Source organism: Podarcis vaucheri (genome assembly GCF_965113315.1).
Source record: "Podarcis vaucheri genome assembly, chromosome: 1".
NCBI classification, from domain to species: domain Eukaryota; kingdom Metazoa; phylum Chordata; class Lepidosauria; order Squamata; family Lacertidae; genus Podarcis; species Podarcis vaucheri.
The window spans coordinates 61,073,637-61,088,981 of NC_138759.1; the positions used below are offsets into that span (position 1 = coordinate 61,073,637).

Here is a 15,345-nt window from a genome sequence, read left to right on the forward strand (position 1 = left end):
TGGAAAGACTATTGATTCCAAGCAAGGCTGGCTGGGCCATTGGGCTGTACTGCTGGGTAAGGGAAAGTGGAATTAATGGTTCCCACTGGTCCCAGTGAGGCATGGAACTGGAGCTGGAGCTCATGAAAACTCATTACCACATTATATCAGAGAGCACACTTTGTCACTCCAGCAGCAAATGACTTCAGTCCAGAAGAAGAAGAGTTTGGATTTGATATCCCGCCTTTCACTCCCCTTTAAGGAGTCTCAAAGCGGCTAACATTCTCCTTTCCCTTCCTCCCCCACAACAAACACTCTGTGAGGTGAGTGGGGCTGAGAGACTTCACAGAAGTGTGACTGGCCCAAGGTCACCCAGCAGCTGCATGTGGAGGAGCGGAGACACGAACCCGGTTCCCCAGATTAGGAGTCTACCGCTCTTAACCACTACACCACACTGGCTCGAAGAAGACTACATGGAAAGTCCATAGTTCAATGGCAGAATATATATTTTGCATGCCAGTTCTTAAGAAAGGTGACTGCTCAGCCTGCTGTCGAGGTGTTAACGGTTGATGGGCAGCTTGAAGGCACCTGCTGTCCCTTAGGGTTCTTTATCTCTGAGTTGGATATTCCTTTGAATGGAAGATTCCTTCAAATAGAGGACTTTCCTATGACAGCTCTTCAGATAGAGGTCTGTCCCCTGCAAAATAGGACACATGACCACCCTAGCCCCATTCTTGGACCCCTCTTACCAGTTGCCTGTTTCCTCTTCCCTGCCTCGCTACTCCCCTCCCAATCCTCTCAGGATTCATAGTATAGAGAACAAAAGGGTATTTTATTACAAAGAGGGAGGGGAGAAGAGAGATTAGGGCAAGTTATCAAATGCTTGATTTAACATATACAAAGTCAAAATTCCCACCTCATAATAGACCTGACTGCAGCTCAGGTAGCAAATGGAGATAATCTTTATCCCTTACCTGAGCAGGATGCGGCTGCCAACTTATATCTGGATGCTGTGGGGCACTTACTTCCAAATCTTGGATGGCCAAACAAGTCCACTCCTTTGAAGCTGCTGACCTGTCCAGACTTCTCCTCTGAGCATGGAGGTCAGGTCTTAAAAGGGGTTTCTTCCTAATGGGCTCTTTTCCCTCAGCAGTGCTCCCAACTGTTCCCAGGAGTCTTTCTCCCAGATGACCCAACAGATGTCAGCCTTCCTTGGTTTACTATTCCCAAAGGATCATTCCCAGAGAGTCACATTGCCCCCCCCTTTCCCCCAGGAACATGTGAGACTTTAACCCTATTTGCCCTGTATATGCCACTCTATCACCATCACCACCACCATCATCATCAATTGATTAATCGGCTTCTATACAATTGCCTTGAGATAGATTCAGTTATGAGGGAAGTTCTGTTACAAATAAAATGCCCCTGCCCAGCTAATGTGTAATATTGGGATAATCAAGTTTCCTGCTGACATTGAGGGAGTTCTACATGCATACATCTGCACATCTGAGGGGCCGCTTCAGATTAACACCGACTGCACATTGACCAGTTTCAGAATCCCCTTCAGTACTAGAATACATGTTTTTTATACTGGTTATTATAATTGTATGAGTCAATGTGGTGTGTTGATTAGAGTGCCGGACTAGGATCTGGGAGGCCAGGGTTCAAATCCCCACTCAGCTATGAAACCCACTGGGTAAACTTAGGTTAGTCACTCACCCTCAGCTGAAGCTACTTCACAGGGTTGTTATGAGGATAAAATGGGGAGAAGGAGAACTGTGCATTTCACCTTGAAGTCCTTGGAGGAGAGGCGAGATGTAACGATAAATCAACAACAATTGGTTAATACCAGTCCCTCATAGACCATTGCTTAGTGGCAGTGCGCAGGCTGTGCACAGAGACGTTCCCAGAAGTTCTATCCCATGGCGTCTCCCGGCAGGTCTGGAAATGATTCATGTGTGAAACCTTGGAGAGCCACTGCAAGTCAAGACAGTACGGGAAGGCAATATCGAACTAGGTGGGTAAAGAGAGTTTCCTCTGTTCCTATTTTGTATAACTGGGAGGCCTTCATTGTGCTGACACTGACATCTTGTTTCACATGACAGCATAAATCACAAGCTTGTAATGTCAATTAAAACATATACCACATTCTTTTCACACACACACCCCATAACGTTTAATCCAGATATGACAGGTTCGTTTCCTTTGAGGTCGGGGGTATCATCCATTCTCCACTTGCCAAGATCTAGCATGTCTGCATGCAACAATTGTGTTTTATGAGTTTAGCATTATAATTACTGAAGTATCTGCGAGGGTGACAATCGGTTTCTTTGTTTACCGATAGGGATGTCTTTTTTAATGATATAACACAGACATTTCAAAAGGATTTTAATAATCTGCTGGGTCTGGTGCTATATAATTTAACAAAACTGCCAATGGCATTATGTCAGCAAATTTACTCATGGTGAATCTATCTTTTTACTCTGACTCAAGCAATAGTTGCGACTCGTATTTTGCAACCCCTGGCTAAAAGAAGCTCAATTACTATTTTTTAATTACAACATATGAGGGAAACAGTACGTATATATATACGTACAACACAGCCTACGGTACCAAACTGGACACATGGCATAAATTTCCTTAGAGCCCATTTGGTGTATTTTCTTGGTGGATGGAATCTGCTGCAGCACTTCTCAATCCTTCACTGCCTGATCCATGTAGGAAGAGGCCATGATGAGACTCCTTCTCCATCTGATACAATACTGCCACAACAGTAGTATCAGAATGTAGCCTTGCTTACTTATCAGTAGGGATTAACAGATCTGTCAGTTTCAGTTCTCTCAGTTTCTCATCCCCCCCCATCTTAAATTCCATTTTTTCTGCAGCAATTTCTGATATATATTTTTTAATCTTCATGAAAATTCATGAAGCATTTTGGTGCAAATGTTTTCTAACGAACACAGTTTCGCCTACTGTGCACTTTTTTTTTTGCAAAGCTGTTTCTCCTTATATTGCAGTTTTATGCTATTTTCCACTAATAATATGCCTTTGCATGCCTGTATTTTACCCTATTAATGTATTTTTGTAGACATTCCTTGGTTGGATAACTTCATTACAAAATTTACAGAAGTCCGAATTTGAAAGAGTGGTTGTGTTTTGGTTTGTTTAAAGGCAAGTTTGCATTTAAATATTAACTGACTCAGATTCCCCCCACCTATACCTGCTTAGCAGCTATGCAGTTTCTAAAAAAGATTGCTTGTTTGTTTGTTTGTTTGTTTGTTTGTTATTTCAGTTCTATCCCACCCTTCCTCCCAGTGGAGCTCAGGGCAATAGCAAATCCATCTCGCCATTAGGAAGAAGAGCATGGTTTCTCCAATCTCGATAACTCTCCAACAAGCTGCATAGACAACAGGAACTCACCAAGTGGGAGTCTCACAAAGCAAAAAGGTACTAGACAGAATTCGACACAACCTTACCTTTCATGATAAAATGTTACAACATGGCTTGGTAATGTGGAGTCCTTGCATCCACTATGAATTAGAATGAATCACAGAATCTAAGCATGTGAAGTCACCTTGTTCTGGGACCTTCTGTGTAGGTCAATATCACCTACTCTGATTGGCAGTGGGGTCTATGAGCTCTGGCAGATATTATTCTCATCCCCATTACCTGTGGTGCTTGGGGAGATAGAACCTGTGGCTTTCTTCATGCACATCATATATTCTAGGGACATAAGAAGCTGTCTTCTACTATGCCTGTACTCAGATGGGCTCATCACGTTAGTTTTACTGATTTTAATGCTACTGCTTCTGTCTCCATTTCTGCCATTGCTTTTACACTGGTGTACCTTGTTGTGGTATGGATTTGTAGGGATTTTTTTCCACCAATATGCTGCCATGTTGTGCTAAATTTTAAAAGGTATTGTCAGCACTAAACTCCCACAATTTTTTGAGTTGCCATGGGTGCAAACAGATTTCTTCTGGAAACATTCAATGCAGAAATGAGCGCTAAATTTCTGCTGGATTCCACTAGATTTGCAGAAGTGGCCTTTGCATTGTGAGAAATATCACATGAAAAGTAAAAAAATGAACAAGTATGTAAGCATCATGAGGATGAAATTAAATGATGTCTGAATGCAGCCTGAGTCAGAGTACTAACCTATGTTTTTTAGTGACTCCCCGGGGTTTAGACAGGGGAAATTTCAAGCCCTAGCTAGAGATGCTTAGGTTTGGACTTTATGAGGCTAATGCCCTGCTTGTGAGCTACTGCTCTTTCTCGGTACATCAGAGGAAAAACCAAAGTGATATCAATCTTAATTATATGGTTGCCACCAAATTCTACCTACTGCAAAATTTGGGTAATTGATTATTGGCATTTAACATTCTTGCTGACAGTTTGCTTCCAGAAACCATCCAGAATGAACAAAGAAATAGGTCAAAGCACTCAACACTCCTTCAGCCTCATCCTTTGACATATGAACTGAGACTGAAGCTGCAAGCAATCTGTGTCCATCAAATAGGAAAGTGGCTTTTGGTTGTGCAAAGGTACCTATTAAGCTGCTCATACCTACCTGTTTCCCTTGCAACGTCTTATCCACCCTTATGCAGAGGGAACATTGGGACCCAAGTTTCAACTTTAATCAAGTAGACAAGGTGGGCAGGGAGAATGCCAGGGCCTCCAAAATAGTGTGTGATACCATCAGCCCCACATCTTCAAAAAAGGAGACGTGTGGTGGGGGAAACTTGGGTGCGACAATAGAACAGCAAAAGAACAAGAACAAGGCTATATCCGACAGTGAGGAAGAACAAGCGGAGGAACCAAAAGGAATATCGCAGATGAATATAGAATTTAAGATACGCCTCTAAGCACCAAAGGAGGAGGAGGTGGAGTCCAATAAAGTAGTTTTCCACTGGAGAGCACTTAAGAGTCTCTCAGACCTGTCTCTGGCTGCGCAGTCTGGGCGTGGAATGCAGCTGTAGGCGTCAGTCTCAGTCATTCTTTGGCTACAGAACTGCTGCTGGAGGAACACTGTGTGAGGGCAGAAGGCGGTGGCTACTCTCTGTCTCTTCTACTTGCTTCTCCGGGTGGCTCTTCTTACCTCCCCACCCCTCATGTAGCTTTCTCGGTCTCTCTTTCCTTCTACAACTCTTCCCTTCCAAATGTCAAGGGGGTGGGGGACCCTCTGAACCTCCTCAGAACTCTTTCCCAGTCTCCTTAGGCAGAACACTTCCAGGTGCTCCTCAAAGAAACTTATCCATCCCAAAAGTGCCCAAAAGGGCTGTGGTCCAGACATTACCCAGAAGCTACTCTGCAGGGGGCTGAACTGCATAGAGCTACACCTCTCCTAGAAGGCTGAGAGGGTCACAACCTGATCCAAGGCGAGTTGCAGCAGCAGTGTTACCACTAGACAAATATTTGAAATCAATCAAGAAACTAGCCCCCAAATACATGTTTCAATTTGAAGTGGGTCCCAGGTCTGAAAAGGTTGAGGATTACTGACATAGAAACATCAGTCAAGAAGCTAGACAAGAACTTTATTGTCTCACTCCAACAGCAACAGGAAACTCCTAACTCCACCCAGGTGCAACAAAGTCAGTGCCAAGCAGTGGCCAACTAGTGGGTAAACTACATATCTTTTATTTATTTCATAAAATTTATACACTGCTTGATGATGATGATGATGATTAAAAAACACCCTTATAGTAAAGGGAGCAGGGCTTAGCAGAGAGCAGAGATGTCCTTCCCCCAGCAGGGGCACACCAAGCCATTGGCAAAGTTGGCTGCGGCCAAGGTGCAGGCCCGGGGGGGGGGGCACAGAAATCATGCCACTGATAAGTGTGTGAATCCACCCTCTTCCAGGTTCCACCCCAAACCCCAAACAGACGGGGATCATAGTCAAAGCTTCACTAGGGATCACTGCTCCCACCAGCACCACACCCCAGACAGCAGGAGGGGTGTATGCTTATCTCCAGCATGACTGCAATTGCAGTAATAGCAGCTGCTGACACATTCCCCTATCTGTGTGTGTGCATGCGTGTGCACCATGTAACATAGAGGCGGCTCTACTACATGCATTACGGTATCACCGGTGTGAGGGGAGGAGGAGGAGGAGAAAGACAGAAACTGGGAGGCACTGCTCTGGTCAGGATCTGGGGAACTTGACCCGCTGAAACGAGAGGGCGGTAGAGCCACGAAGGGGAGGGTGGGGAAACTGGGTTCCTCTTTGCCTCTGGAGGAAATGGATAGACATGACTGGGCCCTCTTGCACTGCTTGAAACACCTGGAGAAATTGAGCCTTCCCCTCCAACTGGCAATGTCCTCTTACTGTGTGTGTGTGTAAAGTAAAGTAAGAAGAAGAGAGCCTCATTCATCATTCAGCCCATCTGTGGACGCCCCCCTAAATAATTAAGTAAATATAGGGAGCTGTCTTAAAATGAGTTAGATCATCTAGCTCAGTGTTTCCCAAACTTTTTTGGGCAACGGCACACCTGTTTACTGAAAAAAATCTCGCGGCACACCACCATTACAGCCCCGTGACGTCAGCGCACAGCGTCACGCCGGGAGGGACGCACGAAAGTGAAAGTTTTTTCCCTCCCCCTTGCCGGGGAACCTCCAAGCTTTGGGGGTGGGAGGAGGCAGCAGAGCGAGGGACTGAGGGACGGCGGCAACTGAGGCAGCGGCGGCTGTTGTGGTGGTGGCGGCGATAGCGGGCGGAGGAGGGGGCGGCGGCGGGGCTTGAGGAGCCGTCGCCGGGAGTTGCTGCTGCTGTTGTTGCTGCTGCTGCCCGGACATGCCGGCCTCCTCCTCCTCCGCTGTCTCGCGCTCCTCCCTTTTGCACGCGCTGCCCCGCCGCTCGGCACCACCACCGTGGAGCCGCCCCCGGCTCGACGCGGATCCTCGCCGCCGCCGCCTCTCACCGCCCGACTCGCCCGCCTCCCTCCCACGGCACACCAGCCAACGTCTCATGGCACAGTAGTGTGCCGCGGAACACCGGTTGGGAAACACTGATCTAGCTAGCTAGCTAGCTAACTAGCTCATCTACACTGTCTGGCAGCAGCTCTCAAGGGTTTTAAGGCAGGCACAAGGAACGGGGGGCGGGCAATACAGGTCCTTGCCAAGGGGACAAGGGAGCCTCTCCCCCCCCCCCCTTCTCATTTGTTTGCTTATGTGTGAGATTGACACCTCAGTAGGACAACTTTCATGTAATTTTTCCATATACAAATAGTCTTCAATACGGGGCACTTTAAAACAAGTATTCTTTCTGATGTCATTGTGAAATGGTTTGATTTCTTGGGACAGTGTACCGCAGGTAAGAATTTGTTTTGCGCTCAGGATAATTAGGGGGGTTCTAATTTTGAGCCTGGAATCTCTATCTCAGGAAGATTGTGACAGTGAACTAGTTCGTATTTGCAAAACCCTTTGATGTTGCCACCTCGGAGGGAGATTGCTTTCACTCTCATCAAATTTCACCAGAAGGTTTTGCAACAATGAGGAATTAGTGTCAGTACCTGGCAGGTACACACACTTCCCATACTACTTCTGAAGGCATTGAACAAAAAACATCCATCCCACTACTGACATTCAGAACAATAATTCAAAGCTAAAGTACATGAATTGGAAAAAATGCCTTTTTACTGCTTATAAAATCAAGTTAGGTTGCAAACCTAGACACACATGCTTTGGAGTAAGTTTCACTGAGTTCAATGGGACTTATCTCAGAGTATTGGATTATTCAGTGAGATAGTCCTTGACCAAATATTAAGTTCTTACCCTCATGTCCTTGTTCTTTGGACCCTACTTCCTTCAGTGGCGAGACAATGGTGATCCAAGAAAGGACCTTTTCAATTATGGTGCTCTGTATCTGAATACTCTCTGGAGTGACTTGCCTCAGCATCTTTCTCTATGCCTAGGTCTTCTAAGTACTCTTGTTTTAGGTTTCTGATATTTTTTTCGTGGTGCGTCTCTGACATTTTCTTAACTTTCTTTTAACATGTTTTTTGCTGCTCCGCTATTAATACAACATTTTAGTATGTTTTAATTTGTTGTTCTCAGCGCTGTTTTTCTAGAAAAAGAGGTGCCAGAACTCACCACGAACACCTCCCTCATTCTCTTATGCAATGGCACCCAACTGAGAGGTTCCGGCACTGAGTTCCAGCAAGTTCTGGCAGAAAAAAAGCCCTGGTTATTCTTATTATTGATAGCTATTTTAGGAATTCCTAGGTTGAAGGGCATGAAGTTTTCTAAATGGATGGAAGGATGTGCTCATAAAAGAATATAACAGGATCAGGCCAATAGTCCCTCTAGTCCAGCATCCTGTTCTCACAGTGGCCAACCAGTTGCCCACAGGAAGCCCAAAAGCAGGGCCTGGTCACAACAACACACTTCCCACTTGTGTTTCCCCAAAACTGTTATTCAGAGGGATGCTGCAGGCAGAGCCATAGCCATCATGGCTAGCTGAGTTTGTACAAGGAGGTAAGAGTGTTGAAAAATAATTTTAAATAAATTCATCTGGAACAAAAGTAATGTATTTGCTTGGTATTCTTAAACTTAAAAAACCACATTTGCTTATCCACTTGAAGAAACATGGTTATGTGCTTTGAAATTCAAATGTATCCCCAAAATGCATGTTTACCTATATTAATAGATAGTAGCAGCAGCCACAAAGGAGCCTCTCTAATCTACATAGTAATATAGATTCTAGGTATGCATGCCAGCAGGCATCCTGAGTTGCATAAATGCTGTACGCTTTCCAGATGCCAAAGTACACATTCAGACAATTCAACACAAAGTATTACGTGGGCTACAAATCATGTACAGACTGAATGGCTTTGGCTTGGTGAAACAGGAGTACATTGGGGTGGGGTGAATATTTGGTTTATGCCATCAGCTTCACTGTGAAATAAGCTGGCATTTCAAAAAGCAGATGCAGAATGGCATAGCTACTTATCAAGTACAGTATATACCACTTTACAGTTTTTATTGTATTCATAACGGAGGTTAGCTTAACGTGTTTTTAACTGAAGCAATAAAAGGCAACAGGGCAAAAGAAATCAAGCTGTCCCATTATGTTACACACACTGTCTTTCCAGCTTTGACCCAACTCAAACACGTAGAAACTCATCAAGAAAGCTCTGCAATAACATATTCACATCTCTTAAGCTATTTGTGGCAAGGTGAATTTCCTTTAAGTTGCAGAGTATTCAGAGAACAGAAGGTAAACTAAGCTTTTTATGGCAGCTTTTCTGCTCATTGCATTGTTTATGTTTCATATGAGAACTATTCCTAAGTAGGGTGTGGTCCTTCCTTTAATAAAATATTTGGTTAATCCCCCCCCCCATTGTGCCTCTTGGGCTGCAATGAATCTGTCATTTAAACAACTCATTCTGCTGCAAGAAACTGGTGAGATTTCTATTTGTGATGTAAATTTGGTCAGTATAATGACCCCTGTACAGATGCTCTCTATTTCTGTCTGTCGGCATGCAGATTCCTCTTCAAAACCAGTGTGAGTGAGAAAGGTAACAAAGCTGGGAAGATAGAAAGATCTTGGGCTGTGGCTTGGGGGAACTCACACCCTTTCACCTTGGAGGCAGAACCAAATATCCCTACCTCCAGTACCTTCCTCAGCAAGCTTGAGGGACATGAGTTGCCAATGTACCAAATCACCTCATTCATCAGTCTCTCCATCAACTGCCATGCAATATTACTGAGCTAGTTTAAACTGTGCATGACAACCACAGGCTGTATACCCAGGTGTTCAAGAACAGGCAATATCTGCTCAATGATATTGGCCAGTGCTCTGAATGGCCAATGGTTGCTGTTTGTAACAGGATTGGAAAGCCAAAATATGGCCAGTTGATGACTAACAAAACCAAGCCAAATCTGCCTATAAGCAGATGTGCTTATAAACAGATTTGACAGGCAGGCGTGATGTTGACTTTGAATAGTTCTTGTTTGCAAAGCTTTCATTTTCCTCTTTTTGTATTCTAACAGATAAGTCGTCTAACATATGCAAATATGTCAACAAGGAAACCACATAAAGGAAAAACACACAACAAAATAGGACGAACTGAAGACAATAAGCAACCTGTTATAACGCTAAGCAAGTTATAATATGCTGTCAAACATTCCAATAAAGTGTATCACATTTTCACTCAGTTTCAAACCTATTTGAAGTGCCTACCCTTCGGTGAACCCAAATCGATCATTGTAATTTGTCTCTGAACACTGGAACTTGTGGACATTGGTCTAAGAAAAAGAATGAAAGTGCTTCTTCACATAGTACATAGATAAACTGGAATTTGCCATGATGGACACCAAACTGAATGGCTTTAAAAGAGGATTGGTCAGATTCATGGAAGATATGGCTGTCAGTGGCTACTAGCCATAATGGCTACTAGCTCTGCCTCCGTGGGTGGAAGCAGTATGTTTCTGAATACCAGCTGCTGGAAACCACAGGAGGGGAGAGTCACTGTTGCGATCAGGTTCTGCTTAAGGGCTTCCCATGGGCCTATGGGTTTGCTACTGTGAGAACAAGATGCTGGATTAGATGGGTCCCTGACGTGATCCAGCAGAGCTCTTCTTATATTCCTGTGTATGATATAGGGAGGCGGGTGGCACTGTGGTCTAAACCACTGAGCCTCTTGGGCTGGCCGATCAGAAGGTCGGACGTTTGAATCCCCGCGACGGGGTGAGCTCCTGTTGCTTGGGCCCTGCTCCTGCCAACCTAGCAGTTCGAAAGCATGCCAGTGCAAGTAGATAAATAGGTACCACTCCGGCGGGAAGGTAAATAACGTTTCTATGCACTGCTTTGATTTCGGTGTTCCGTTGCACCAGAAGAGTGCTGGCCACATGACCCAGAAAAACTGTCTGCAGACATACGCCAACTCCCTTGACCACAACCAAGTTGAGCGCCACAACCCCAGAGTCGTTTGCGACTGAACTTCAGGGGTCCTTTACCTTTACATGATATAGGAATCAGGTCTTTAGTATAGTGCAGGCATAAGCAAACTCTTGCCCTCCAGATGTTTGGGACTACAATTCCCATCATTCCTGTCCAATGGTCCTTTTAGCTAGGGATGATGGGAATTGTCGTCACAAACATCTGGAGGGTCAGAGTTTGCTTATGGCTGGTATAGCAGCACCTACCCTTTGGAATTCCTGCCCAACACATAGTAGACAGGCACTGTCTCTGTTGCCCTTTTTATGCCTACTGAAGACTTTGTTTCAACAAGATTTTTAAGCAGAGATCTTTATCCCAGTCTGCATCTGCATCTCTACTATATTTAACTGTTTGGTTTTGTGTGTGTGTGTGTGTGTGTGTGTGTGTGTGTGTGAAGTATTGTTTTTATATATGAAATTGTTCTTAAGAGATTTATATATGAACTGTTTTTTTAATTGCTTTTGCACTTTTCTTGCTTTGCGGTTGTAACTGTTTTATTTGTTTTATACTTGTATATTTTGTTGTAGTAACCTGCCCTGGGACCTTATGGAAAAGGTTCTAAAGTTTTCATCTAATCTAAAGCTTTCATTTCCCATCTACTTCAAGGCTCAAGCTACCCTTTACATGCCATAGCTATAATGGTAAGAAGACAACACCTTTAAATGAGGAACAGTCCCTTCCAGCGGGAGTGATCAGAAGAGGAGAGGGAGCTGGCAAAGATTATTAATCTTTTCTCCATCTGCAGTTACCTCATCTGGGAGGGTGGTAGCCAATTGGGAGCAATTGGGAGCAGGGAAAAAGCAGGTGCAGAAAGGGTTAAACACCCACTCCTCTGCCCCCTCCCTGATGCCCCCCCTACAGAATTGGCTTCTTTTTGTCTGATGGAGCTGCAGATCTTACTATTATATCTATGTGTGCGTAGTCTGGACCTAAGTTAATGCAACAAAAGACGATAGTGTTATAATGGGGAGGACTCATTGGAATCCCTTTGAATATGTGTCCAAGTGAAATGACTAATAATAGAGCTAACATCTAATTCCTGAGGGTCAGCAAAGATCAGCATGAATAAACTTTAGCTACTGCAGTATAGGTGGAGCAATGAACGTGAATGTAAGACTGGAAACTATTACATCTAGGTTTCGTTTAAACAGCTCCCTGATGGCAAGCAAGAGGCGGTTTCCATATGTGTAGCCTTCATTGGATGTAAGGCGGCTGAACTGACCATTTAATGCTCTCTGCCACTTATGACAAAGTACTTCCTCCTGGATACTGGGGAGAGAGGATGTTTGCCAGCTTGCTGCTGGCCCATAGCAGAATTACAAGCTTGTAGGAGACTCCGCTCCTCCCCAACACTACCATGCAACCAGGAATTCTCAGGCAGACTTAACATAAAACTTTTCATGCTTTCTTGGAAAGAAAATAAACAGGGCTGTGATGTCCACCTTGGGACATGATTGCCTGTATTTATGAGTTCTTTTGTTCGGCTCCCATATGTCGGAGTTTGGTGGGAGGTAAGAAATGTAATCGCCTGGTACAGCATTAGTTGTAAGGTTTGATTGACCCGCTTAGTTGTATCATGATACGGTATTTTTGTTAGGATGGTTTTAAATTAGGTCTGAAGACCACTTATATGGCTATAGGGCTGAGTCAAAATATATTCAGGTGGATGGGTTGACAAGATAGTCAGTTGGCCCTTACACTTTCAGGAATATTTCTTTTATTTCACATTTATTTATTATTACATTTACATCTCATCTTTCCTCCAAGGTGGTGTACATAGTTCTCCCCTCTCCATTTTATTCTCAAAGCCCTGTGAGGTAGCTTTGGCTGAAAGACAGTGTCCAGCCCAAGGTCACCTGTGAGCTTCACAGTTAAGTGGGAAGTGGAAGCCTGGTCTCCTAAGTCCTTCCTCAGCACTCTAACCATCTGAACTGATGTGATTTAATTTGCAGTCAGATTGTGCCCACTTTTCACCATTATCTGCTAGAGCCAACCCCTTCAAGTCCTTTAACCTCAACCCTGGCCCTACCTAGCAACTGCTATGTATAACTTCCTATTTTTCACCTTTGCCATGTGGGAGGGTATGTTTTGGGCAACATTAAATGAGAGCATGCACAAATGAAAGTGACCTTCAGGCAAACATGAAAAAGTCACCTTGTGGTGAGCTTTCAACAGTTCCATTGAAATTATTTGACCTCGCTGTCAGGGAACTGACATCAGAGGAAAGGGAGGTGGTAGGGCTCCCAGAGACTGGGAGAGAGTCAGCAGCTAAAGCAGGGACAAGGAGGGGGAGCGAGGGGTCTCTGGAGGAGGATCTCAGTAATGCTGAGAGAGACGCAGCAGCCCAGGCAGGAAACAGCAGGGGAGAGAAAGGGGTGAGAGACACTTCCAGCGAAAATAGCGGGGAGGTGTCAGAAGCAACTGCAGGGAGACCCATGCTTCGCCGGAAGCTGCCACGTCGTGAGTCCAGGAGACGCGTTTCCGTTAAGGAACTTCTTTGCTGGAAGCGCTTCCGCAGGCAGCCACTGTCAGACACTACTAGTGACTAGAGCAGACATGTCTGAGGAGCTCTGTCACACACAGAGGTTTGTGGGGCCGCACAAACTCTGAAGGGGCACAATTTTAAGCACAAGCAGCTAATCATCCCCTGACAGCAGTCTGACAGTCTTTGTACGCTGCCTGTGCAGGAGAAAGCATCATGAGCAACCCAGCCGGAACCGGAGAGGCAGGGGTTGGAGCTGGTCCAAGCTTGGAAGAAAGGTATCAAGCTCTGGAGGTCCAACTTGCGCTGCAGACGGCGAGGCTCGAGGAGAGAAGGGCTCAGGATGCTGACAAGAAGGGGAGAACCACTCAGTTCCCCAGAAAGGTACCAGGATTGGTGCAGAAGTTTGGGGGGGACCCCAAGGATTACCATGCCTTTAGGACTGAGATGCAATATGCCCTGAATGTGCAGTTTGATGAGTTCCCTGATGAGGAATCGCGAGTTGCTTTTGTAATTGGGCATCTTGAGAAGGGGGCGCGGGACTGGGTTCGACCCCTGATGGCAACGCACAACGATATCCTCAAGGACACTATGAAATTCTTTCGTGCAATGGATATCATGTTTTCCAGCGATATTGAGGAAGGGGTGGTGCGCAGACAGCTAATGGCTTGCAAGCAGGGAAGCAGATCTGTCCGTGAGTACTGGACTGAATTTACCATGCTGATTCACAGATTGGGGTGGGATTTATCAGCAGCACCCATTCAGATGCTATTTGAAGAAGGTCTTTCTTCAGCTGTGAAAGACGAGCTGGCCAGGAGCCCCAGGGCGGTGTCTATGGATCAGCTGACCAAATCTGCGCTGACCATTGGAGCGCGCCAGGAGGCAAGAGCCTTGGAGAGGCGGGAAGGGAGAGGGGAACGTTGGAAGGAGTTACGCATTCCAGACATTCCTGAGCCAGCTTTCCCGCCGGCAGAGCCGATGGAAATCGGAACAGCCCGCGCGCGCGCAGTTTCAAAGCCCAGTGAGGGGGCGAAGAAGGAGGGAAAGGGAGCCCGGAAATGCTATCTCTGCCAACAGCCAGGCCACTTTGCCAGAGTCTGCCCCCAGAGGAAGGAATGGCAAGGGATGGTGGGAGCAGTTGAGGGGGGAGAGCAGGGAGAAACGGAGCAGGTAAAAGCCAACGCCTGGTTGCCAACGTCAGGGCACTGCAGCCAGGCCAAAGAGCAGTGAAAGTGCCCGTGCCAGAAGCTCCTCGACCTGCTCTAGTGATTGAAGTGTCGCTAGAGCTGCAAAATGGACACCCCCTAAAAATAAAGGCGCTGTTGGACTCAGGCAGCTCCTGCAATTTTATGAGCAAGGAGTTTGCTGCTGAACATCAGATACAGACTATCCCTTTAAGCAACCCCCTGCAGGTGACCACGATCGATGGCAGGGAACTGTTGGGAGGAGGAGTTAGCTTGCAGACCGTCCCAATGATAATGAGGGTGGCAAGGCACACAGAACTGATAGCGTTTAATGTGGCCACCTTGGGAGGCGCTCCCATTATTTTGGGAATGAGCTGGCTAGCCTTACATGATCCGCTGGTGGGCTGGCATCAAAGAGTGGTTTCCTTCGGTTCAGCACATTGCTTAGAACACTGCAGGGGGGAAAAGGGGTCAGCAGGGGCCCAAGCCACCCTAGCAGGGACTGAAGTAATGGGGAAGGGGAAGGTGCCACCACAGTATGCTGATCTCAGCGACGTGTTCAGCGAGAAGGAAGCTGACCAACTACCCCCGCATAGGCCCTTTGATTGCCAGATCAATTTACTCCCTGGAGCACAGCTTCCTGTAGGCAAGTTGTATGCCATGTCAGACAGGGAAATGCAGGAGTTGCGAGCGTTCATTGACAAGAACCTGAAGAGAGGCTTCATCAGAGAGTCCAAGGCAGCGGGGGGTAGCCCAGTGTT

At 45.8% G+C, this 15,345-nt stretch overlaps 1 long non-coding RNA gene across 3 annotated transcripts; it reads left to right on the forward strand.

The window, feature by feature from the left end:
• Positions 1-625: 625 nt before the first annotated feature.
• LOC309535007 lies at positions 626-10,066 on the forward strand. Of its 3 annotated transcripts, XR_014220968.1 has the most exons (5): positions 626-667; positions 1,722-1,996; positions 3,305-3,426; positions 4,374-4,523; positions 9,970-10,066. It is a non-coding gene; the product is annotated as an uncharacterized lncRNA (long non-coding RNA). The 3 variants fall into 3 exon arrangements; XR_014220969.1 differs by lacking the exon at positions 9,970-10,066 and having other exon boundaries at positions 3,300-3,426; positions 4,374-4,898; XR_014220970.1 differs by lacking the exon at positions 9,970-10,066 and having other exon boundaries at positions 4,374-4,898.
• The last annotated feature ends 5,279 nt before the right edge of the window (positions 10,067-15,345 follow it).